The sequence below is a fragment of the Triturus cristatus genome, chromosome 1_1, assembly GCF_964204655.1.
Source record: "Triturus cristatus chromosome 1_1, aTriCri1.1, whole genome shotgun sequence".
Taxonomy (NCBI): domain Eukaryota; kingdom Metazoa; phylum Chordata; class Amphibia; order Caudata; family Salamandridae; genus Triturus; species Triturus cristatus.
In genome coordinates, this window is record NC_140579.1 from 520208364 (window position 1) to 520232989 (window position 24626).

The 24626-nt window shown below is 47.1% G+C and overlaps 1 long non-coding RNA gene and 1 pseudogene across 2 annotated transcripts in view; one reads left to right on the forward strand and one right to left on the reverse strand.

The window, feature by feature from the left end:
• Nucleotides 1-21168, forward strand: part of LOC146870525 (rho GTPase-activating protein 27-like) — a 1164614-nt pseudogene extending 1143446 nt beyond the window's left edge. Inside the window, exons 17-19 of the transcript XR_014978312.1 lie at nucleotides 791-925; nucleotides 16137-16242; nucleotides 19645-21168. The product of XR_014978312.1 is annotated as a rho GTPase-activating protein 27-like (transcript). The remainder of the gene's footprint in view (nucleotides 1-790; nucleotides 926-16136; nucleotides 16243-19644) is intronic.
• LOC146870529 (uncharacterized) overlaps nucleotides 1-24626 on the reverse strand; it is a 174616-nt gene that overhangs the window by 31152 nt on the left and 118838 nt on the right. The gene's annotated exons all lie outside the window — the stretch shown is intronic.

A 24626-nucleotide genomic window follows, 5' to 3' on the forward strand; every position in this document is an offset into this window, starting at 1 on the left:
CAGATGTTTTGTTCTCCACAGCTTTGGCCAGCCACTGCTACTCTCTGTACTTTTGGACAGCAATGTCGCTCAATTGTCTATAATTATAAAACTCAATAACATTTTTTTTTAAATGAGGTGCTTTCAAGTGTTACTGGCCTGAGCAGCTATGGTGACATGGCTTGAATATGAAGGTTTTCCATATGCTGAGTCTCTGTGGTTGTATCATGGGACCTGCTGGCCAAACCTGTGTGGTTGTGGAAAGTCTAGTGAACTGCCCACTGCTGGCTTTCACAGTGGGTGTATTGATTATATAATATGCCACATATTTCGAATTACTATTGGTGATAATAACTGTCATTTATTTCCAGCTGAGACACTCTAGGAGCAATAAGACCATTTCATGCAAGTGTATGTGTTAAGTCATGTTGGTGCCATGTTTGAGGCAGAGTTAGAAATGTGTGGGACTTTTCATTCCTAACATAGGATATGATGGACAAGGCCTATTTTAAAAGCTTGCTTCCATCACATTGGAGCAGTTTATCCTTAAGTCCCCTGTTTCTAATGAGCTCTAGTCTAATATTCTATAGTTTCTGTGGGTTGGCACCACTAGTCTGGTGTCACACTGGTAAAAAATGTGTATGCGATCTCCGCTTCTCCTGCTACTTCTATATGTTCATGCATCTCTCCTACCTATCATATTGTGATTCAAAAATCTTAGAATTCATGTTACTTCTTTCTTCTCTCAATTATTTCATATTCTTCCACACATACACATTTTGACATGCCTCCTTGTATTTCTGGTTTCTAGAAGAGAATCTGAACCTGGATGATGGCCGCTGGGCGGACGTCCATGTTATTACTGGAGCACTGAAGTTATTTTTTCGAGAGCTACCAGAACCTCTCTTTCCCTTCAGCCATTTTGACAGATTCATCAATGCAATAAGTATGAACAGGAGGGGAATATGCATAATTAAGTTATTGTACATATAAGGGGATTAAATGAAGAAAATGTTCTGTTATGCATTGATTTATTCCAATGTTTAGAGATGTTTGAGGCATTTCATATGGAAGAAGAAGATGAAATCTGTGTCATTCTACTAATATCACCTTCTGTGTAGACATAGGAAAATAATTATTTTGCTTTCACCTTCTGCCCTGTACCAGTAAACTCAGGACAGCTGTGTATTATTTTGTTGTTGTGCAGTTTGGTGTAATAGAGGCCAGTCGTAAGGCCAGAAACATGGGTTTGAGGCATAGGAGCTGCAGATCGTACACTATGCATAGATCGCCATCTGGTGTTGGGCTCGGATGCTTGCACCTTGTTGTTGTCTTGGAAGAAGTCTTTTGTAGTCATGAGATAGGTGACTCCTCCCTTGAACGATAGTGCGCATGAGCATCGACTCCATCCTCAAATTGTTATTTCCCGCCATCAGGTTCGGATGTAACTTCTGCACTCTGGTTCGGCACCATATTCTCCAAACCTTTTTGACGCACAAACTATCTAAAACTCGATGGTATTGTTTTCGATCGCGTGATCTTCGACACGCACCTCATCTACTCGATTCCGGTCGTTGACGCGGGCCGCTGGGCCTATCGACGCCGTTCGGACCTACAGTTCATGGAAAGGACTCCATTTTTAAAATGCCCCCAGTGTGGAGCTAAATTCCCACGCAGTGACCACCACAAGGTCTGTAACCTGTGTCTCTCGCCCGAGCACGACAAGAACAATTGCCAGGCCTGCATCTCTTTTCGATCCAAAAAGACCACCCTTAATCGCCGGGCCCAACGACACATCATGGCGCAGCAAGCAGTTCCGATACCGGTGGACATCTTCGATGAAGGCCCTGATGTCCCGGAGGAGGATTCTGAAGTGTCTGAAGTGGACGACTCAGATGACCACATCACTCCTGGTCAATGAGTGAGTGCAATTGCCCCTACCCCAGCCCCACCTGAAAAAAGAAGGCCCTGGTCAAGACTTCGCCTGCTGGTCCCAGTCACGACCAAAAACAAGCTTCAGAAGCCCCGCCCCCGGGCCCGGCTCCGAAGATAAGGGACAATCCTTCCGGTAGCTCGGGACCGAGCAAACCGCATCTCAGTGTTCCACAGGCACCGAAGCCAGGCGTGCAGCCTACTCCCAAAAAGACATCGGCACTGAGCACCTTGATGCCGAAAGATAAGGCATCGGATCCGAAACCAAAACATTTGGAACCGAAAAAGATTTCCACCTCCACATCGAAGCCGAAGGACCCCAACCCACCTCCCAAGCACCCGGAGCAGAAATCCAAACCTCGCTCGGATCCGAAAAAAATCGGCGCCCAAAGCAGTTACCGAAGAGGAAGAACTGTTTCGACCGGATCCTATCGATCCAAAACAAAAAACTCTCCACATAGACCCCAAAACAGGACATGTGGCTACTGTTCCACACAAGAAGAGGAAACTGGACACACCAGGCATTCCTGTAGTGCCTGTGAATTTGAAAAAACTGCGCCACTTCACCTATATGCCCCTCTCCTCCTGTTCTTCCTCCTAAGTCTGTCTCAACTCCACATTCTCCTATACTTCCACCAAACTCACCACTACCACACGTTGAGGATGATTTAGGGAATGGGGAGGCAACAATGACCCTTTCACTGACCCTGATGATGACACAGTTGTACCACAGGACGATTGGGATGATTATGATGACCCAATAGATCCTCCAGACCTCCCTGATCCCCATGCATATCCAACAAAGCCATCTCCCCCAGATGACGATATTGGCTTTGGTCAGCTTGTAAATAGAGCTGCTCTGTACCATGGCGTTCAGATGCATTCTGAGCCCGCAGACGAGGACTTTTTACTGGACACCTTTGAACAGTCACAAAAGACTGTACAAACCTTGCCAATGTTAAAGGGTGTCATTAAACATGCCCCATACATATTCAAGGACCCTGTTAGGGCTAGAATTCTCAATCCCACGATTGACAAAAAATATAAACACGCTCCCAATGATCCCACCTACATCAAGGGTCAACTACCTTTAGATTCACTAGTGGTAACTAATGCTAGGAAACGTGCCAACTCTCAGACCTTCGGTGATGATGCGCCACCTCCGGATAAAGAGTCTAAGTTGTTAGATGCTTCCGGCAAGAGAGTTGCTGCCCAAGCACCTAATCACTGGTGGGTAGCCAACACACAGGCATTACTTGCTAGGCACGATAGGGCTCACTATGACCAACTGGAAACCCTATTGCAAAATGTACCTGATCAATATAAGACCAAGGCCAATGATTTAATTCAGGAGGGCAAATTAATAACTAATGCATCAATCAAGTGTGCCCTTGACGCAGCTGACACCGCCTCTAGGTCCATTAACACGTGTTGCTCAGACGACATGCCTGATTACGCATCTCTGGCTTCAAACAGGAGGTACAAACAACTATCCTCAATCAGCCGTTCAATCAAGAACAACTTTTTGGACCGACTGTAGACACCACTCTAGAAAAAATGAAAAAGGACACGGAGACTGCTGAATCCACGGTGGCATTACAGTCTCCATCCACACATGGTTCTTTTCGTCGCTCCTTTTATAGAGGAGCATCCAAACACATCGGAACAGACACTGCCTCTTCTTCCTACAAGAACACCACACAAACATCCCCCAACAGGGGATATTTTAGAGGCGGATACAGGGGAAATAACAACAAAGGGAGAGGCCGAGGTAACAGCAACACTCGCACCTCCCCCACTAATAAGCAGTGACTTCCCTCCACTCCCTCCAGACCATTCCACCCCGGTCGGAGGGAGACTATCACAGTTCCTACCTGTCTGGACTTCCATCATCACAGACAAGTGGGTAAGACAAATTATCCAGTATGGTTACTGCCTGGAACTTACAACAACCCCACCCACCATACCACCCAAACAGCGTCCAATGTCCACGGAACATCTCACGCTCTTAAAACAGGAGGTTCTCTCACTGCTTCAAAAGCAAACAATAGAACTAGTTCTCTTACAGCATCAAGGAACAGGGGTTTACTCGCTGTACTTCCTAATCCCCAAAAAGGACGGCACCCTAAGGCCAATACTCGACCTCAGACCTCTCAATCTCTACATACAGTCAGATCATTTTCATATGATCACTCTTTAACAGGTCCTCCCACTACTTCAAAAAGGCGACTTCCTTGCCACACTAGATCTCAAGGACGCCTACTTCCACATTACCATACACCCTGCTCACAGGAAATACCTAAGATTCATAGTGGACGGAGAGCACTATCAGTTCAAAGTCCTTCCGTTCGGGGTGACCACCGCACCCAGGGTGTTCACAAAGTGCCTTGCAGTAGTAGCAGCACACTTAAGAAGACAACAAATCCATGTCTTTCCATACCTCGACGACTGGCTGATAAAAGCCAAGTCATTCAACCAGTGTGTTCTTCATATGCATCAAACCATCCAGCTACTACACAACTTGGGATTCACAGTAAACTACACCAAGTCACATCTGCAGCCCTCCCACATACATCAGTATCTAGGGGCCACATTAAAGACTTGCAAAGCTCTAGCTTACCCCAATCCAGCCAGGATAGCCAGCATGCAAACCCTCATCAACAGGTTTCAGCCCCAACACTCTCTCCCAGCACGAGTGTTTATGCAGCTGATAGGAATGATGGCCTCTTGCATTTTCATCGTACCTCACACAAGACTTCAGATGCACCCCTTACAAGAATGCCTAGCACGTCAGTGGAACCTGGCTCAAGGACAACTTACAGATCTGGTGTTGGTGGACAGCCGCACAAATCACTCTCTGCAGGGGTGGAACACACAAAACCTTTACAGAGGGCGGCCGTTCCTAGAGCCGGTTCCACAGATAGTGCTAACAGCAGACGCATCACTCACCGGCTGGGGAGCCCATCTCCTAAACCATACAATTCAAGTCAGGTGGACTACTCAACAAAGTGCTCCACATCAGTCACCTAGAATTACTGGCAATATTTCTACCTTTGAAATCATTCCAAGTACATCTACTCAACAAGACTGTCCTAGTCCGAACGGACAATATAACAGCCATGTATTACATACAAAAACAAGGAGGAACACATTCTTTGCAGCGGTCTCATCTGGCGCAAAGCATATGGAGATGGGCCATTCCACAAAACATATACCTTCTGGCAGAACACCTTCCAGGAGTTCACAATCAGATTTTTCCAAATGTGGGGCCAACCAGAGATCTGTTTTCCACACACGCAAACGCAAAATGCCCAACCTTTGCCGGCAGGTTTCCACACCCGTTGTCCAAAGGCAATGCGCTATGGATGAACTGGTCAGGCAGATTTGCGTACGCTTTTCCGCCACTCCCATTGATTCCCCTAGTAGTACGCAAGCTCAGGCAGCAATCTCTAAAGATGATCCTGGTGGCCCCCACATGGGCACGGCAATCGTGGTTTACAACACTCTTGGAACTTTCAGTAGTTCCACACCAAAAACTACGTCTCTCCTCAACGTTGCTAACGCAGAACCATGGAGAAATAAGGCACCCCGATCCAGCACAACTGAATCTAGCAATCTGGCTCCTGAACTCCGAGTTCGGTTACCTTAACCTTCCACCGGACTGTATGAGTATCATTAAAGAAGCCAGATGCCCTACTACTAGAGCTTGTTATGTAGCAAAATGGAAAAGATTTGTCATCTACTGCAATAACAATAAAATCAATCCGCTGGATGCTTCAATCCAGGACATCATTTGCTATTTGCTGCACTTACAAAGGTGTAATCTAGTATATTCAAGCATAAGATTACATCTAGCTGCGCTTGCCGCTTATTTACAAAACAGACAACACTTGTCACTATTTAGAGTACCTGCAATTAAAGCCTTTATGGAAGGCCTTAAAGAACAAGTTACTTACCTTCGGTAACGATGTATCTGTAAGAAACATTAGTTAGTTAGATTCCTCACCTTAGAATATCCCCAGGCGTCAGACTGGATCCGGAAGATTTTTCGTCAGCAATACCCCTTGCGCGTCGCTAGGCGTCGTCTGCGGCTCCACATCCGTCGTCGGCGTCGTGCGCCGGAATGACGTTGTCGGAGTACTTAGACGCCGCCCTCGCGCGCTGACGTCAGTTCTTGTACATAGCTTTCCGCGCCAGGAACGCAGAGCCATGCAAGAGACCGACACTGGTGCCAAAAAAAATCTAGGGCCCTGAAAGGGATAGCCTTAACCCTAGATGTCAGTTCGCAGAACGGGGAGGATGGGTGGGTCGGTGAGGAATCTAACTAACTAATGTTTCTTACAGATAAATCGTTACCGAAGGTAAGTAACTTGTTCATCTGAAAGAAACACGTTAGTTAGATTCCTCACCTTGAGGAAATATGAATTTTGTGATCAGTTATGTCCCCTATCGTAGACCCCAACGGCTCCATGTGCATGCTATAAGTACATGTATGTTCCCTCCAGTTCCAGTTTTGAAGACGCAAATATATGTGCGTCCACCGTCAACATGTCCTCTTTCAGATCCGCCATGAATGGGTCAGATATTCCATTCCTAAGTATGAAAGGCCACCGACTTTATGTGGTTCACTTTCCACATTTTACAGATTCAGGCGAGTAGGCCCAGAATTCTGTCATCAAGCCTTTTTCCTGCCTTCTGCCTCTGAAAGCTCCAGTCTGAGCCTGCATCTGTATCCATGAACTTTGTCCTACTCCCTGCGCGGCTAACGGTGCCTGATCCAGCATATTGCCTGCCAAAAACTGTATTTCACCTTCAAGATTATCTACTCCGCTCCTCATCCGATGCATTCCTGTCTAGTAGTTTAGGTAAACATTCCTCCAGCTACCGTGCAAAAGGGCCAGGCCTCGCTGTCCTCATGCAAGTAATTCATAGCCCCGTTACCATGGAATATTCCTACCCCCTCGCATCTCATGTAGACACTTAGACGCTTGTACACGCACTAACAGTCAGTATAGAATAGATTCTATCCTAGAGACCTTTCCTTTTGGATAACACAGTTCTTTAAACATAGGATATTAGATATGATTTGGGATTAGGTTGACATAACCCCCAGACTTCTGTCTCCACATGTAGAGCTAAATGTCAAGTCCCCTTCACCCTCTAGTTGCACGTCAATCACACGTCATGCGGCTGCGCGCGCATCTCTGCCAAATATTTCTGCTGACATTGCAGGATTCTTTTATGGATCCACCCACTTGTGACATCATGTATAATGACGTTTATTAAATTACGCCCATATGACCGCCTCTATTAGTTACGTATGCACCTTTTATCTGTACTATCAACTGTTACGCCTCTTGCATCTGTTTCACTGTAATGCATTTTCTATAAAACTGCTTATCTGTCAATAATGTATGCCCTTCCTTCCTGAACTCTCGTGGTGATGGAATAGAAAGCCTACAATTCGAATTGTATTCCTTTGTATAGGAATAAAGCCTTTTAAAACCTCTAATACCACGGATTCTGCCTCTTATATTTACTGAGTTATTCTTAATAGACTTTACCGCATAAAAAATAGTACCGGTAATGAAATATTTACCACAACCTTAGAATAGATACCCAAGCAATACCAACCCCGGTGGTGGGTCTGCGCACCAAGATCACACCAGAAAGTCCTGGAGGACAGAACGGCCAAAGAAGCCATCCCTCCGGACTTGGCTGTCTAGGCAATAATGCCTGGCAAACGTGTGCAGCGAAGCCCACGTCACCGCCTGACAGATGTCCTGCAAAGGGACTCCCCGTCCCAAAGCAGTAGTAGCCGCCGTGGCCCGAGTAGAATCGGCTCGCAGCCCAACAGTAGGGTCCTTTTTTGCCAAGGCATAACAGATTTTTATACACAAAACGACCCACCGGGAGATGGTCAGTTTGTGCACAGCTTTTCCCTTCTTTGCACCCACGTAGCCAATGAAAAGCTGGTCGTCCACTCGGAACTGTTTTGTGCGGTCCAAATAAAAGGAGAGTGCACGTTTTGGGTCCAGACGGTGGAGCCGCTCTTCCTCTTTGGAAGGATGCGGAGGCGGAAAGAAGGTGGGCAAGGTGACAGATTGCCCAAGATGAAAGGGGGTCACCACTTTCGGTAGAAAGGAAGGACGAGGCCGAAGGACAACTTTGCCCGGATGAACAGATAGAAAAGGAGGCTTGGACGATAGAGCCTGGAGCTCACTCACCCGTCTAGCCGAGGTGATGGCTACCAGGAAAGCAGTCTTAAGAGTCAGAAGACGAAGAGGACAATTGTGAAGAGGCTCAAAGGGAGCGCACATCAGGAATGTTAAGACAAGATTCAAGTCCCACTGAGGCATTACGAAAGGGACAGGAGGGAACGTGTGAGTAATGCCTTTAAGAAAGCGTGACACTACAGGGGACTTGAAAAGAGAGGGCTGATCAGGAAGCCGTAAGAAGGCAGAGAGGGCAGCAAGATAACCTTTCAAGGTGCCCAGGGCAGAGCCCTGCCGGGCCAAAGAAAGAGGAGAACCTCAGAAAGAGGGGCGGAAAGGGGATCCACAGCCTTTGCTGTGCACCATGCCACAAATTTGTTCCACCGGCAGGCGTATACCGTCTTCGTGGAGGGACGCCTGGCTGCCAGAATGATATCACAGACTTCAGGAGGCAAGTCAAATGGCATCAGCTACCGCCGCTCAATCTCCACACATGGAGGTGGAGGCTGGACAGGTTCGGGTGGAGGACCGTCCCCTGCTGCTGCGACAGAAGATCCTCCCGAAAGGGCAGACGTATCGGAGGATCAGTCAACATACTGAGTAGCTCGGGATACCAGTATCTTCGTGCCCAATTCGGAGCCACCAAGATGACTTGGGCCCGGTCGCGCCTGATCTTCTTCAGCACTCTGGGCAGAAGTGGTATAGGCGGAAGGCGTACAACAGACCACAACTCCACTCGCGACGAAAAGCGTCGCCGAGCGAGTGCCGCCTTGGAAATTCCAACACGCAGAACTGCTGACATTGCGCGTTCTCGTCGGTGGTGAATAGATCTAACCAAGGCTCTCCCCACTGCTGAAAGAGACCTTGCACCACCTCGGAGTTCAGACGCCATTCGTGATCCATCATGCACCGGCGGCTGAGTTCGTCTGCTCTGGCGTTCAGAGAGCCCGCCAGATGTTGAACCACCAGGGTGCTGCCCTGGTGTTCCAGCCATGTCCAGAGGCGCAGAGCCTCCTGACAAAGGGTCCACGACCCCACCCCGCCCTGTTTGTTGCAATACCACATGGCGGTGGTGTTGTCCGTGAACACCTGCACGACACTTCCCCGGACAGAGGGAAGGAAGGCTTTCAGTGCAAGTCGGATCGCTCTCAGCTCCAACAAGTTGATGTGGAGGCGAGACTCCGCCGGAGACCAGAGGCCTCTGATCTCCGCCTCATATGGCCACCCCATCCCAGGAGGGACGCATCCGTCACTACGACATGCTCCGGTAGGGGTAGAGAGAGGCTCCTGCCCGTGACCCAATCGCGGTCCGTGAGCCACCACTGCAACTGCTGTGCAGTGCCCTCCGAGATCAAGACATGGTCGGACAGGTTGCCGTGATGCTGGGCCCACTGAAACTTCAGGTCCCACTGCAGAGCCCGCATGCGCCGCCTGGCGTGATGCACTAGTAGGATGCAGGAGGCCATCAGCCCCAGAAGCCGCAACACTAGCCTGACCGAAACCCAGGATAGAGGCCGAAAGATGGGAATCAGGGCCTGTATATCCCGGACCCGCTGTTCCGGTGGATGAACCCAGAACTGCACCGAATCGAGAACCGCTCCGATGAAGAGGAGCTTCTGAGAGGGGCTCAGGTGTGACTTCGGCACGTTGATGGAAAACCCTAGCAAATGCAGGAGATCCGCCGTAGTCTGGAGGTGGGAGACGACTGTCTGGGGCGAGCCCGCCTTCAACAACCAGTCGTCGAGATAGGGGAAGACTGGAACCCCTGATCTGCGCAGATGAGCTGCGACCACCGCCATCACTTTCGTGAACACCCGAGGGGCACTGGTAAGGCCGAAGGGGAGCACGGTGAACTGAAAGTGCTCCTGACCCACCGTGAACCGCAGGTAACGCCGGTGGGCCGGCAGGACGGGGATATGGAAATATGCGTCCTGCAAGTCCAACGCTACCATCCAGTCTCCAGGGTCTAGGGCAGCTAGAACCTGAGCCAAAGTCAACATTTTGAACTGTTCCTTCCTGAGGAAGGCATTGACGTTCCTGAGGTCCAAGATAGGGCGTAGGCCTCCTTTGCCCTTCTTGGGAACCAGAAAGTAGTGGGAATAACAACCACGACCTACTTCTGGGCTCGGAACGCGCTCGACGGCCTCCTTGGCCAAGAGGGCCGAAACTTCCTCTTGTAGAAGATTCAAATGATCCTCCGAGATACGGTGGTGCTGCGGTGGCATGGCTGGAGGGGTCGTCTCGAAGGGGAGGGAGTAGCCCCTTCGGACGATTTGCAGCACCCACCTGTCCGAAGTAATGGTACGCCAGTGGAGCAGGTGATGGCGAACCCGGCCTCCCACTGGCGAGGAATGGGCCTGAAAGCTCGGACTAGGAAGGCTTTGAGGCGGATGCTGCCGGGGTGGATGTGGACTGACCGCTTCGTCCTCCAGTACCGCCTCGGCGGAAACCACGTCCGCGACCGCGTGCAGGCTGGTTCTGCGGCCGGTGGCTAGGCGGACATGAGGAGGTGCCCCTTCCTTGGCCACGAAAGGAGCGAAAAGCAGAAGTTTGTGGCCGCGGGGCCAAGAGGCCCAAGGACGTGGCCATAGCCCGGGAGTCCTTGAAGCGAGCCAGCGTACTGTTCGCTTTCTCACCAAAAAGGCGAGCGCCATCAAAAGGCATGTCCATGAGTGTGCTCTAGACATCCCCTGAAAAGGACGTGGACCGCAGCCAGGCGTGACGTCGAAGCGCCACCGTGGTAGAAATCGCCCTACCCAGCGAGTCCGTAGTGTCGAGTCCACATCGGATTGCATGGCGCGCTGCATCTCTCCCATCGGCCAGAGCCGAGGAAAGCCGCGCCCGGGCCTCCTCCGGGCACAGTGGCAGCACGTCTTCCACCGTATCCCACAGAGAGTGGGAATAACGGTCCAAGAGACAGGCGGTGTTCAAAGACCGCAGGCCCAAACTGAGCGAGGAGAACAGCTTCTTACCGAACTGTTCCAGTCTCTTGGAATCCCGGTCTGGAGGAGCGGATGGGAAGGAGGATTGGGAGGTAGAGGCCTGGATAACCAGACTCTCGGGGGTGGGGTGTTGGGACAGAAAACTGGGGTCGCCCGGAGCAGGGCGGTGGTGCCTGGCAACGTTCCTATCCACAGGAGGGACTGTGGAGGGCTTGGACCAGGTGCCCTGCAGAACGTCAGTGAGGGCCTCATTGAATTGCAGCAGAGGCTCAGTGGAGCATGCGGCAGACTGAAGCACCTCAGTGAGGATGTTAGTCCTCACAGCCACGGCAGGCAGCTCAAGCCCAAGGGCCGCGGCCGCCTTGCGCAGCACCACAGAAAAAGCTGCACCCTCCTCCGAAGCCACAGTCGGAGGAGAGATGAATCCAGTGTCCGGTGAGGTATCCAATCCACTGGCCTCCCCCGGTTCATCTGCCCAGTCCTGAGAAAGTTGCCCCTGAAGGGCCATAGGGTCCTCAGACCCCTCCCATTCGCCCCCGTCATCCGATTCCTGGTAAACAGGAGGAATGATCGGAGCCGGTCGATAGACAATATGTGTCTCTAGCGGCGTCGGATGCGGCGTCGGGCGGAGCCGCATCGGCGTCGGGACCGGACAGGGGCTGAACCGGGGATCGACGTCGACCGGAGTCGGCGTCGGGGGTGGTACCGGTGTCGGCGCCGGCGGAGGAGGCGTAACGAGGTCGACCGGCGTCGACGGGGGCCCAGGCTCGGGCCCCTCGGGGACCTGTGGCGTCGGAGCCTCCAACGGCGCTGGGGCCGGAGCCGCCGGCACGCGAGGTCGCCCAGTCGAGTCCGCGGGGCCCGAAGGCGCGCCAGCAGGCGTCGACGGCGGGCCAGGCTCCTCATGGCCGAGAGGAAGGCACTGACCTCCGCCGGCGTCGCGTCAGTCCCAGGGACCGGCGGGTATGGGGCCTTGCGCGGCTCCCGCGGAGCCGCGGGGGTGGAACCACCCGGACCCTCGGCCGAGTCGTGCGACCGGCGAGGGGAGTCCGAAGAGCGGTGTCGCCTCTTGGACTCCTTGGAGTCCTTCGACTTACCCGAAGACTTCGAGCCAGACGAGCGACGATGTCGAGTGCGGCTCCGCGACCGATCCTTGGACCTCCTCCTGGACCGGGATCGAGAGGGGCGCGGAGCCGAGTGGCGAAGCTCGAGAAGCTTGCGGGACCGCTCCCGCCTAGCTTTCGAGGTCAGGGCCATACAATCGGAGCACGACTCCGCGTCATGGTCGAGGCCCAAGCAGTACAGGCACCGGCGGTGGTGATCGGCCACCGACATCAGTCGGTGACAGTCGTCGCAGGCCTTGAAACCAGGCATCCTACCGGCACCAGAGTCGAGAAGTGACTAAAAAGAGTCGAAAAAGTTAGTCAAAAATTTACTAAAGGGGTAGCTCTCCCGGATCGGCGCTTACTGGCGTGGAAAAAAGAAGAACTGACGTCAGCGCGCGAGGGCGGCGTCTAAGTACTCCGACAACGTCATTCCGGCGCACGACGCCGACGACGGACACGGAGCCGCAGACGACGCCTAGCGACGCGCAAGGGGTATTGCTGACGAAAAATCTTCCGGATCCAGTCTGACGCCTGGGGATATTCTAAGGTGAGGAATCTAACTAACGTGTTTCTTTCAGATAGAATAATTCCTCCTAGACTGCTACCCTCTCCGGTGTGGAATCTAAACATTGTCCTTACCAGACTCATGGGTCCCCCATTTGAACCTCTACACAAGTGTGAACTGCAGTTCCTAACATGGAAAGTAGCTTTCCTTGTCGCAGTTACCTCTCAGGAGGGTAAGAACCAGTCTTACAAATACATCGTAACAAGGTGGTTCTTAGGATAAATCCAAAATTCCTTCCCGAAGAAATCTCTGCTTTTCATCTTAACCAATCAGTTGAGTTACCAGTGTTTTTCCAAAACCCGGACTCTGTGGCAGAGAGAGCTCTTCACACACTTCACGTCAAAAGAGCCCTACTTTATTGACAGGAATAAGCGCTTTAGAAAGACAAAACAACTGTTTGTAGCCTTCTCACCACCTCATAAAGGAAACCCCATCTCCAAAGCTTGGATTGCTAGGTGGATAGTCCAATGCATTCAAATATGCTACCAAAAATCTAAACGCACATTAACAATTCCCCCTAGGGCGCACTCAACACGCAAACTAGGGCTTCCATGGCATTCTTAGGGAACATTCCCTTAGATGACATCTGTAAAGCAGCAACATGGTCTATGCCACACACCTTCACCAAACACTATTGTGTTGACGTGCAGGCCAAGCAACAAGCTTCTGTAGACCAGGCTGTCTTAAACCACTTTTTCAAACCTCTGCAACAGATACAGGTGACCATCGCTAGGGAAGACACTGCTGTACAGTCTATGCATAGTGTACAATCTGCAGCTCATATGCCTTGAACGGAAAATGCTACTTACCAGTATGCATCTGTTCTTAGCATGTAGAGCTGCAGAGTTGTACACGCCCACCCGCCTCCCCGGGACCTGTATCTGTTCCAGTATTATCTTAATTATATACACTTACATGGACATCTATTCGATTTCTTACAAACTCCATTATTCCCTTCATGGCAAAAAACAATCTGAGGATGGAGTCGATGCCCATGCCCATGCGCACTATCGGCCAAGGGAGGAGTCACCTATCTCGTGACTACAAAAGACTTCTTCCAAGACAACAACAAGGTGCAAGAATCCGAGCCCAAAACCAGATGGCGATCTATGCATAGTGTACAACTCTGCACCTCTACATGTCAAGAACAGATGCATACTGGTAAGTAGCATTTTCCTTCCTTGTGTTTTTGTGTTCGTATATACTAAAAGTGACTTATGGAGTTTGGGGGTTGATAAAGAAATGTTTCAAGTATGACAGCTCTGAAAATTGGTTGAAGTGCCCAGCATCTGTAGTAAAATCTGCGTGGTATTACCCCAGATTTTTGCTTCACTACCCTATTTTTGCTAAACCTGTTTTTGTTGGCATTAGGACTCTGTACATTTTACTCCGGAGAACAAGTAGTAAAGTGTTTGTGCTCTCCCTTTCAAACATGGTAAAATTGGTATACACCTAATTGGAACATTTAATTTACTTATTACTCACTATTTTATGGTGATACCTGTACCCAGAACCTGTAGATGAAATGCTGCTAGTGGGCTACGGCACTCATTGTGCTACTCACTAAACTAGCATTGTAAAATATGTCTTTTGGCCTATGTGCTCCATATGAAAGGAGTGTGCCAGATAGACCCATCTTTGTAAGTACTCCCAATATTCTTCACTCTGGGATAACCCATGTAAAGTGTCTTGATTTGTTCTGATCCTATTAAAATCTTTGTCTCCATCACACTTCAGAATTGCAAAAAAGGTGCTTAATTTTTGGTTTCCTAACTGCTCAATGCGTGCCGTTCATTTACAGGTACTTGCATTTATGTGTATTACAAAAAAATGACATCCTGCAGCCTTTCCGTTCACCCTTCATGTACCCAAGCAAGATTGTCATATCATTCACTTTATTTTTCTTTCTCTGACTTCAAATTGAGAGGAGTCTGTAAACACCAGTCCCTATGTTAAAAAACATAAGCAGAAGACATAGCCTGACATTAGACCTCTTTGTTTGAAGCGCAGCAAATGTGACAAGATAAATACAGAATTTAAATGCATCTTTATTTATTCATTGGACATTTTGAAATCCACCAAAAATTGGCTCGCGCCCACAGTTAGGAAACACTGCACTATGATCATTGAAATATACGAACAGGGGGAAAAAAGTGTATTTTTCCATATATGGCATTAACAGTACCAGTTTTATGTATGCTGTACCTTGCACCCACATTAGTAATCATGTTGAAAATTCTGGTATATTCACAATTTGAGCACCTGGAAACTTAGTCTGCATTAATCACTACGATTTGAACAGTATTTTACTCACAGCATTAAATAAGCATGTTACTCATTCAATTTATTTATTGCCTGGACTTTCAGCGACTCACCAAAAATCGATTCGCAACCTACAGTTTGGGAAATACTGCAGTAACCCATTCCACCTTATCTTCTCTAATTGGGCCAATCTGACAATTTTGGCCTCTACCCACTAATAGTCAGCCCTCTTCTAGAAACCTGTTGTATAGAGGCTTCCACCAATTCAGTCTAAGTTGGTTCAGTACCCTGTGTTCTTTAAACACGTGTGTGTTTCTTGAAGACAGATTATGTGTGCGTTCAAAGCCAATACATCTTTTAGCCCCCTACCCCTTTGAGAAGAGTTTGCACCATTCACATTCCATCTTTTTCAACAGGAGTAAAAATGTGTGTGCAAGGTACAGCATGCGATAAAACTAGTACTGTTAATGCCACATACGGAAAAATACACGTTCTTTTTCCCGTTTTTATAAAACTCGCAGGGGTTTGTTTAGCTTGCACATTGCCAGTGCCTACGTTGAGCTGTTGTTGCAGGTAGGGCCCACCTGCATTTATTTTTCCTCATCAGACTTTGATCCAGAACAAGAGAGAGACAAACACACAAGTAGGAAAGAAGAAGGAAGAGAAAGAACCTGCAAGAGTGCAATAAAGGGGGCTGGGGTGTCTGGTGGTGAATTAGAGGCATGAGGGGGAATCAAGACTACGCAGCTTTAGTGTACGACATGCCGATATTCAATAGCAATGGCCGTGGGCTTCTGAGCAAAAAACTAGGGCTCGAAAATTATTCTTTTGTAAACTAAGCACTGCAGATTGAAAACACAGCAATTGGTGGAGGTCAGTATGTTACCACCTCCGTGACTTCGTCTGTGTCTTTGCAGCCATTCACAGGGATCCCTAGAAAGAATCTTGGGTCTGCAACTCCTTGTGAAACGTCTCTTACACATTCACTCACCAACACCCACACAAACCTTTACACTGAGCTGGAGTTAAAAATTATAAAATTCTGACACAGCATCGATATTTCAGGATTTTAACATGTTCAAAACTGTTGTAATGTGTGACTATGAACTTTAATTTTAGTCTTCTTGTATTGTAGAAATGTCGGACCCCAAGGCGCAAGTGGAGTACCTGAAAGAATTGGTGCTGTCTTTGTCTCCGCCCAACCATGAAACCATGAAGGCTCTTTTTCAGCATCTGTGCAGGTGAGACTGAGAGCAGCTCCGTTGTCTGGGCAAACCTGAGCGCCACAAATGTAGTTCTGGGTTAACATAGGAAGGTAACTCCTAAATATAATATAGGGTGCTTTTGACCACTTTAGGTCGGATTTGGGAAAAACCCATTAGTGATAAAAGTCAAGACGTTTCTGATGTCACGAATATGACATCCTGGAGCACACGGACTATGAAAGAATGCCAGAAGTCCCCAAATCATTCATTAGATGCACGGAATGCATGTGTATTTTATGAAATAGATGAAAGAAATATCAATGGGCAAATGCATGCTCTGCATTGGTCTGTGTAACCTAAAGGTCACAGTTCGAAATACTTTTGGGTACACTAAGCGTCTTATCCATCCACATTTGTTCAGATTAGTTATTAGGTAAAAGTATCACCTCTACAAAGACACAATCTATTGCAGAAAATGGTATCACAAAAGTTATATTGGTATAGGAAGTGCTTAAATATTTTTCTAAATCTCTTCTCAAGCCACGCATGATTCCAGCTCTTTTAGAGAGATGGTCAGTTTGTCACACTCTACTTAGGAAACATAAAGTAGGAGAAAAGGTGCGACCGTGAGCAAGAAAAATCCTAGGCAAGGGAAGGGCAGACATAATCAAAATTCAATACAACATTTAAAATAGCTCTGTGAAGTTTTTTTTGCATATGACTCTAGCTCCACTCCTAGAGCACTGTTCACACTTGACTCCACCCCATTCTATGGGCCTTCAGGTCACTCGATCCACATTGGGTATTCTAAGTCTAAATATTTCCAGGTGTCTCTTTTCACTTCAGCGTGGCACAAAGCAGCATGAATGTAATAATCTATTCCCTTTCTTTGATCTCTAATTTCTCCCTTGGAGAAACAAATATGATGGGCTGTAATCACAAACAAAAGATTGAAAGTGGGAAATCTACTTCTCCTGAGCAGAACTCATGGTGGTTGGAAAACAACACGTCTTATAGAGTGTTGGCCCCGCCTACAAGACACTTTTCATCAATAAGGTTGATATTGGCATCATTAAGACAGTCAAAGCTACTATTTTTTGATCAAACGATGCAGTTAGTACAGAATTTTGTGACCAGAGTAGTTCTGAGCAGAGCAACATTTGAGCCCCTAACTCCTATACTCTGTTAGTGTTTTGGAAGTGTCCTTTTCATAAACCCACAAATCCTGTACTTTGTTGCCCCAGAGTCTTGGATTAGTACCATCTGTTATGTGGCCTGGCAAAAGCTGGCATCAGCCTAAACCATCGTTGCCCTTGTCAAGAGGTGCATTGGTAAAATAACGTGTGAAACAACAATGCTACATCTGAGATTGCCAACTGAGTATCTTTCAAGTAAACACTGAAAACCTTTTCTGGCCTAGTCTCAGTAGCCTTTAGATGTTACTCTCGAAGTAGACACAAGTGCCCTAATACTTTTGGAGTTGGGTGCTCAATAAATGGATTTGCCTTTGGATTGGCTATCTGCCCTTCACTACTTTAGAATGACCAAGTTCTCACGTTTGAAAGCCTAAATGCATTTGCTCTGTTGAACAAAATACATTCTTAGTTGTAATCTGCCTTCACCTCTGCCACTTTAAGACATTTTAAAAAACTTTACATCCTTCTGCCTTAGTCTTGTAATGATACCACTATCCTAGCTGTCTTAAAGTACTACAATATCCTTTTGGAAGGAAACGACAGCCACCTTCCATCTAAACTCAGTGATGTGACAACTTCTTATTTATCAAAATGTCAATGCCTCACGGAAGGCCAGCCAGAAATTTTACCTCACTTTTGACTTTAAATAATAACAATGCTGTGTTATAAAATTCTAAAACTCTCCTGGTCTGGCCTTCCCCTAACCAGACTCAACATAACCCACCAACGCAAGACTTGATTTGGTTTGGTTTAACTGCCATTACCATCTCCTCCCAGAAGAGCAAATAAGTATCACCCAAAACATTTGAAAAAGAGTTTCCCAATACTTAGCAAGATTTTTCCGATCTGTTGAATGCTGCAGAGCACACTTAACCATTCAGTACCCATAATAAAAAATCTTTCTTCCTTTTAAATGAAGCAACCCCATCCAGCTAAATATTCAACAAGTAGGCTGCCTAGTGTAATAGCACAGCTGAAAAAACATCACATGCAGAATCAATAAGAAGGGATATGTCCGCACTTCACCATACAAAAAAACTGCATCACGACAACAAATATAGATGTAGAAGGCAATGCTACAGAACTCTTAAAACATTGTTATCCACATAGACAAGTCTCAAATCGGAGACAACATAATCATTTACTTCGTTCAGATAAATTTAAATCTGCTCAAAAACAAGTCTAGTAAACTGAGGCAATTTAGTTAACTGTGTTTTGTTTTGTATCATCCTTATGTCATTTCTCTAACCTAGACCTTATTTGTCTGTCCCTCATACCCCACTTACATGTGTGCCTGCATCTCGTGCCTCCTGTTGGTGCTCGTGTGATGTTTATTTTAGAATTTTGTTTACCTTATAATTGCAGTGTGTTCTGAGTTTCAGTTTGCCTGAAGATCCGATGTTCTCCGGATCTCTGCGCTGAGGGCTCATACTGTCAATAATTCTGGTTATTTTCCATCCTCCATCTCATGGGAGCATTATTCACCTGCTATGTAAAGCAGAATTCTGCTCCCATTATGTGTGGTGTTCAATTTATGTTGCCTTAAAACCATATTATATGTGTGAAAAAGGAAAACCCCAATCATACCCGATTGATAACAGATTGTACAGACAAACAAAATGAGTTGGAAAAAGTGATTGGAAAATCTTTTTGCTTTTAAAAGAAGGTACTGTCATATCAAAAAAAACTTATTTAGACATAAATTACCCCTCTCATTACTGACCCTTTCTTCTCAAAATTCATGGAAAGAAAAACCTCCCAAAAATTCCAATAGCTCTAATAAGTCAACCTCTGAATGACATTCTTAATAAAAAGGCACCTGACACATTCATCCCGATTGCCTTGCTGATAGCGTTCAGCATGGTTGACCATGAAGTCATTCTTGAATGGATGGTGAATGGTGTGTACTTTACAGTCTTTGTCTGGGGCTGGATAATTGCTTGTTGTCTCGCATTGGACAATAAGTGAACAGGCAATCCTACTTATACTAACACTAAGCTCACACATAGTTGGATGAACCTATCTTTTGAATAATTAATGGGCCAGCTACCGTTTGAAATTGGTCCCTAATACATTTATGTTGAAGAGACATAGATGCCATAAATTCACAAACAAAGGAATTGATGCCCAGAACAGTCTCACTCACACGTTTCTACAGATACTTGGGCATGTGGTTTGAAAATTAAATCACAGATGCAAAACTGGCCTCTTATTACAGCCCATTTTGTTTCTTCTTATCCAGAGTCATTGAGAGGCGTGATGAAAACCGAATGTCTGTAAAAAGTGTTGCAATCGTATTCGGCCCAACGCTCCTGAAGAAAGAAATGGAAACGGGAAACATTGCGATACACATGGTCTTCCAGAACCAAATTGTGGAACAGATTTTGAGTAATTGCAATTACATATTTGCTGAGAGCGGAGTCTGTAATGGCCTTTTGCTCCCAACTCAAAATACAACCACATGAAGGCGCAGGTTCGCCTGAGAGAGTCATAGTATATATATTGTATAATATATAAATGAATACCACAGTGAGTGAGAAATTGATAGCTTTGTGTTGCTGTGTATTTTAGCCAATACGCAATTTATTTGTATATAAGAGGAAAAGTCTGGCAATCAGATCAATGAATCTCTTTGTAGGGTGCTTTAAAAGTGGTTGGATGTGAAATACATTATAAAAAAGCATTGTGAGTGAACTGGATGTTGAAGTAACTTGCATTAAATTGCCAGTCAGTTTATTGCACTAACTTTTGGTGATATGCATTTTATACACTCTTGTTAAATATTTTCCTTTCCTTCACTGTATTTCAGGGAAGGTTTTTCCAAAGATATTTTTGCTCTGTTGTACACTTATTATGACCACTGAATGTCAGTATTCAGAATGTGGGTTGAAGCTGTGCCAAACTAAGGCATAGTGCTGGTCTCGCTTACTTGCTAACAACGTAGCCCTCAACTTAGGTTCTTTTGCATTCTCTCATTGGAAAGGAGCATAAGGAAGACTATTTACTTTTTCCAAGACCATAAGTGCAACCACTGTGCAGAGTGTTCGTTCAAAAAGCTATTTTCTTCAACACTCAACTCAACGTATATCCAATTCATGTTTTCTAGCAATTTGCTTCTTCACTGGCTCATCTCTAAAATATGGCATGATAAACATTATGGAATTCAGCTCAAATCTAACCTTCCATATTGGTGAAGTAATAATGAAAGGAGTCACAAAAGAATCTAGGGAATTTGTTTGGAAAACATGTAATGCATCCATTTTTAGAGCATCAGCAGCAGAATAAAAATAATTGTGCTGCATACGGTCTTCAGTTCGCTCAATCCATAGTGCTTCCATGATGCCCATTATTTTAGATAGAAAATGGACATTTGACAGTTTTCCTTCCCATGTGTCACTTCTGTAACCCCAGTCAAGAATTGGTCCGCCTCAACGCTGAACAGTGATATCATACGAAGATATTGTTTTATGTGTTGCCCTTTTTTTCTATTTAAGTACATGTTTAAAGAAATCAAATGGTGTTTGTACCAAAGAAGGATTACTCCAAATCAAGAGAAACCTATCTGGAATCTATAAAAGATTTCATTGAACAGAGTGACTGAGAAGCAGCAGGACTGCGTAAAGCTATTTTACAACATGTTATTTAGTTGTGACACTGACCAAAAATTAAAGCTACTGCATTATGTATTTTTTTTTAAAAAAGCGGTAAATGATTTCCTTCTTTTACCCATTTTGTGACTGTTAAGCTGCAATTAAAATGTGACATAACTGATGAACTGCATTAACTAGTTTCAATATAAATAAGAAATTTCACATACTAATGCTATTAGTGACATTCGAATATTTCCAAAGGCTACATGTTTTTTTCTGTAATATTTGGTGAGCCAAAATAACGGGGAGGGATAATATATGTAACTCAGTAACAGTCACATTGTATGTTTCAGTCAACTTTTCCATAGAGAGAGTGTTTCTTTTTTTGCTAATAACTTTGGTGCCGTTTGACGAAGTTTCATGAAAATGTCTCAAAAAAAGGTAATCTATCTCAGCTCATTCCTGAAATGTTTTGGGGTTGATCCATCAAACATGGCTGAGATGAACAAGTTACTTACCTTCGGTAACGCTTTTTCTGGTGGATACAGTATCTGCCTGTGGATTCCTCACCTTGTGAATATCCCCTGCGCCAGCAACATTCGGAAACTTTTGTAGCAGTCCACACCGATGAGGTCGAAGACGACGTCACAGAGGCACGGCTCCGCTCGCGACTCCGCTGACGTTTCCGGCTCCATAAGAAGACCTCGTCGGCGTGATGACGTCAGTTCCGCCCTTTTTTCCGTGCCTTCGAGGCACACGGACGGACTGACAGCAATATATACATAGCATACACAGTACACAATATACAAAGCAACACAGACAGCGTGGAGAATAAGCAGAAAGGCAAAAGAAACCACACAATGCCTTTGACAGTAATAAATGTACATGAAACACCATCATATACTAAAGGTATACAAGGGTGGACAACGGGGAGGCGGGTTGGTCAGTGAGGAATCCACAGGCAGATACTGTATCCACCAGAAAAAGTGTTACCGAAGGTAAGTAACTTGTTCTTCTGATGGATACATCTGCCAGTGGATTCCTCACCTTGTGAATAGATTCCACAGCAGCCTCCCGGAGGAGGGTGTCCACCCTTTTATACCAGAAAGTCCTGAAGGACGGAACGAGCAAAGTGTCCGTCCCTCCTCACCTCGGTGTCCAAGCAATAATGTTTTGCGAAGGTGTGGAGGGAGGCCCAAGTTGCCGCCTTACAAATGTCCTCCACAGGAACCCCCCTAGACAAAGCAGAAGTGGAAGACTTTGCTCTAGTGGAATGAGCTCTCAAACCCTCTGGAGGTTCCTTACCAGCCAGGGAGTAGCATATCTTGATGCACAAGACAATCCATCTGGAAAGGGTGCGCTTGTGCACTGTCCGACCCTTCCTGCAGCCAACAAAGCCCACGAAGAGCTGGTCATCAACTCTGAAGTCCTTTGTCCTGTCCAGGTAGAAGCTCACCGCCCTCTTAGGGTTCAAGCAGTGAAGTCTCTCCTCCTCCTTGGAAGGGTGAGGGGGAGGATAGAAGGAAGGAAGGGTAATGGACTGCCCCAGATGGAAGGGAGTAACCACTTTGGAAAATACGCAGCCCTGGTCCTGAGTACCATTCTTTCAGCATGAATGGTCAAAAACGGGGGTTTTGAACTTAAAGCTTGAAGCTCACTTACCCTCCTTGCCGAGGTAATTGCAATGAGGAAAACCGTCTTAAAAGACAACAGTCTCAAGGGACACTTGTGTAAGGGCTCGAAGGGAGAACCCATAAGATAAGTCAAGACAAGGTTTAAGTCCCATTGAGGCACAATAAAGGGAGTAGAAGGAAATCTGTTTGTGAGGCCCTTAAGAAAACGAAGAACAATAGGTGATTTGAATAATGACGGCTGATCCGGCAAGCAAAGGAAAGCCGACAAAGCCGATAAGTATCCTTTTACAGTAGCCACAGCAAAGCCTTGCTGGGCAAGAGAAAGGGCAAACTGTAGAATGTTAGACAGACGAGCCTTCAAAGGATCAATTGACTTCTCACCACACCAAAGTACAAATTTAGACCACCTATAAGAATATATAGATTTGGTGGAATGACATCTGGCAGACAAAATTACATCTACCACATCAGGTGGGAGAGAAAAAGAATTCAGGTTGCCCCGTTCAATCTCCAGGCATGAAGGTGTAAGCTCTGGAGGTGGGGGTGTAGAACCTGCCCCTCCGATTGCGAGAGGAGGTCTGCCCTCAGAGGGAGACGGAGCGGAGGGCACGAGGAGAGGTGGAGAAGATCTGTGTACCACACCCTTCTTGGCCAATCCGGGGCAACCAATATGACTTGGGCCCGGTCTTGGCGAATCTTCCTCAGAACCTGAGGAATCAAGGGTATGGGAGGAAACGCGTTAACTGAAACGCGTCCCCCAACGCTCCCTGCATCGGATACTGGAGACTGCAGAATAATGGGCAGTGAGCATTCTCGTGAGTGGCGAACAGGTCCACCCGAGGAGTCCCCCACATCCGAAAGACGTGACGAACCACCTCCGGATGGAGCCTCCACTCGTGGTCGGCGGAGAACTGCCGACTGAGACTGTCTGCACGTACGTTCAGAACCCCGGCCAAATGATTTGCCATCAGACAAATCTGATGATCCTGAGCCCAGGACCATAGACGCAGAGCCTCTCTGCAGAGACAATGCGACCCCACTCCTCCCTGTTTTTCGATATACCACATCGCGGTAGTGTTGTCCGTCAGGACTTGAACAGACTGACCGCGAAGGGAAGGGAGGAAGGCCTTGAGCGCCAAACGAATCGCCCGCAATTCCAGAAGGTTGATGTGAAGCAACCTCTCCTCTGGAGACCAAAGACCCTTGATCTCCAGATCCCCCAGATGAGCACCCCATCCTAAAGTGGATGCGTCCGTAATCACTGTGGTCACCGATGGAGGTAGATGGAAGGGCTTTCCTTGAGACAGATTGCCCTCCCCGCTCCACCAAGACAGATCCGCCGCAGCTTCTCTGGAGATCCTCACAGACTCCCTGAGATCTCCCTTGTGCTGATACCACTGCCTGCGGAGGCACCACTGGAGTGCCCTCATGTGCCAGCGTGCATGGTTGACCAACAGAATGCAGGAAGCGAACAGACCGAGAAGGCGAAGGACCTTCAGAACTGGAACAACCGCTCCATTGAAAAACAAAGGAATAATTTCCTGAATGTCGAGAAGCCTTTGAGGAGGAGGGAATGCTCGACACACAGTAGTGTCCAGTACCGCACCTAAGAACAGGTTGCGCTGAGAGGGCACCAGGTGTGATTTGGGCACATTTATCGAGAAACCCAATTTGAACAACAGCTGAGCTGTATCTTGCAGATGATGTAGCACCTTCTCTGGCGACTCCGCTTTGATCATCCAGTCGTCCAGATAGGGGAAAACCGAGATCCCCGACCTTCTGAGATGGGCTGCCACCACTACCATCACCTTCGTGAAGACTCGGGGTGCAGTAGTAAGACCAAACGGAAGGACCGCAAACTGATAATGTTGCGACCCTACCGTAAACCGGAGATACTTCCTGTGCGACTTCAGGATGGGGATGTGGAAATACGCATCCTGCAAGTCGATCAACACCATCCAGTCCTCCTGATTCAGCGCTTGAAGAACCTGAGCCAGGGT